At 39.5% G+C, this 2,470-nt stretch overlaps 1 pseudogene; it reads left to right on the top strand.

The window, feature by feature from the left end:
* The first annotated feature begins 1,664 nt into the window (after positions 1-1,664).
* On the top strand, positions 1,665-1,851 carry LOC122104456 (annotated as a pseudogene).
* The last annotated feature ends 619 nt before the right edge of the window (positions 1,852-2,470 follow it).

Below are 2,470 nucleotides of genomic sequence, written 5' to 3'. Positions count from 1 at the left end.
TCATGCATGCGAGGCAAGCACTGTACCTGAGCCAACTTCCCAGCCCACTGTCCTTTATTAATAGGACTTTTATGATCATTGGTAGGCGATTCCATCACTAGCATTCCCATACACTAAAAAGAAGCCTTGACACTAAGCTTATAAATATGTCCCTTATCTACTTATCTACTTTGTAAACATTTCTAATCTGAGTTGTACTCTTGTACTCTTTTTTTTTTTTTTTTGTCGGTTGTGGGGCTTGAACTCTGGGCCTGGGCGTTGTCCCTCAGCTCTTCAGCTCAAGGCCAGCGCTCTACCACTTGAGCTACAGCGCCACTTCCTTGTACTCTATTTTCTAGGTAACTCTACTTTGATATTAGATAACTCTTCTTTTGGAAGTCATAGCAAATTTGTAGAGATCATTGTTGTATCTTATTAACATCAAACATATAAGAATATCACTTTTCGGGCTGGGAAGGTTGCTCAGTGGTAGAGCGCTTGCCTTGCATGCCTGAGGCCCTGGGTTCAATTCCTTAGCACCACATAAGCAAAAAGAAAAAAAAAAGCCGGAAGTGGCACTGTGGCTCAAGTGGTAGAGCGCTAGCCTTGAGCTGAAGAGCTGAGGGACAGCGCCCAGGCCCAGAGTTCAGGCCCCACCACTGGACTCCCCCCCCCAAAAAAAAAGAATATCACTTTTCAGGCTCACACACCTGCAATCCTAGCTACTCGGATCACAGGATTGTAGCTCAAAGCCAACCAGGGCAAGAGTGTTCATGAAACTCTTATTTCCAATTAACCACCAAAATAGTGGGAAGTAAGCTTTGAGTTGAGCAAAAAAGCTCAGGGACAGTGTTAAAGCCCCAGAATTGACATCTCAAAAGAAAGAGAAGGAAAGGAAGAGAGGGAGGGAAAGAGAGAGAGACAGAGAGAGGAGGAAGGAAGGAACAAAGGAAGGAAGGAAGGAAGGAAGGAAGGAAGGAAGGAAGGAAGGAAGGAAGGGAGGGAGGGAGGGAAGGAGAGAGGGAAGGAAACCACTTTTAGGTTACTGAATTTCTACTGCACTGCATAAATTTAAATTTACAGAGAAGAATCTCATTTGGGCCCTGAGGGCCTTTTTTAAGTTAATTACCAAATGTCAAGGCCTATATCTTATTTGATTCACATCATACCTAACATATTAAAGAGAGGAACTGGATATTTTCCGGTACAATTAATTATGATAACTATCAAAGTATATCCCAATGAAATAAAAGATACCAGTAGTGGCTGAAAGTAGATATAGGCTTTCAAAAGTATGTTATCTAACTAATTCTGGGAAAATTTCATCCACTTATCCTATACAGTAATGATTCAGCAATGACACACAGAAATAAATTAAGAAGCTGGAAGTTTTATGGAGAAGCACTCCTCCCTTTCTTCAGATCTATTAAAGACATTTAAAAACCTGGCTCTACCTCCTGCTCTGAAACTGTTCTTTGGTTCACTTAATTCAGGTATAATAAAAACCAATGAAAGAAAGCAAAGAGTGCACTACCACTGGGAAAAATTACAAACAAGAAAATAAGCAGAAAATTATAATATACCATAGCAACTAAAAAGTGCCATAGGAGAATATAAAAGCTTCTCAAAGAAGTTGAAATCTGTAAGAAAGTCTGAAAATTTACCATAGAAAAAGAAGGGGAAAACCAACATGACCATGCCTGGAAGTTACTCTTCCCAGGCTCTGTCCTCATGGCCTAGGGAAGCATAGGGCTCTGCCCAATGATGTATAATCCCTTTCCACAATGTTAGATATCTGCACCTGCATATTTCTGCAGCTTCCCAGAGTCCTGTAGACAATGACTGGGGAGATAAACCATGCAGGAAACAGTCCATAAATAAATAAACAGATAAATAAATAAATAATAACAAAGAAGGGGAAAGAGTGGGGAGAGACCATTTCATGAAACAAAGGAACAACACATACGAAGTCCAGGCCAAGAATAGACAGTATGATTCATTCAAAGATCTAATAGCACTTTAATATGACTACAATTTAGAATGCAGTGGCAAATGAATTAAACAATGGGACCAAAGATCTATGCAGAAAACAGACATCAAAGTTTTCAAACATGTGGGAACTATGCACTTGGAATAATAGAAAGTTTTTAAAGAGGTACCTTGGACAATCTTCATAAGCAACTTCCAGATTTACTCTCACCTCTTCTCTATCTAGTTCTGTGTTCCAGTTGGCTGATCTCCATTAATTTCTTCATTAACTGGAAGCTTAGAATGGCAGGAGAGAAGTCTCCATGGTTCCTTCTTGAAGGAATTAAGGCTCTGTTCTGCCAGTTAAGGCCACAGTTTCTATCAGTCTTCTTGACATAAGTAATATCCATAGTTCTTGGTAATATTCTTCCAGTCTATTATAAAAGTTTCCTGTAAACATTTTCTGATTTATCTCAGGGTTTCTTTTACTACATGGTAACTTTTTTAATCATCCCTTTAAGCC

This window comes from Dipodomys spectabilis, unplaced genomic scaffold (genome assembly GCF_019054845.1).
Source record: "Dipodomys spectabilis isolate Male_0828 unplaced genomic scaffold, ASM1905484v1 ptg000024l, whole genome shotgun sequence".
NCBI lineage: Eukaryota > Metazoa > Chordata > Mammalia > Rodentia > Heteromyidae > Dipodomys > Dipodomys spectabilis.
The sequence above is the reverse complement of the archived record's forward strand: the minus strand, read 5'-3'. Positions and strand labels throughout refer to the sequence as shown.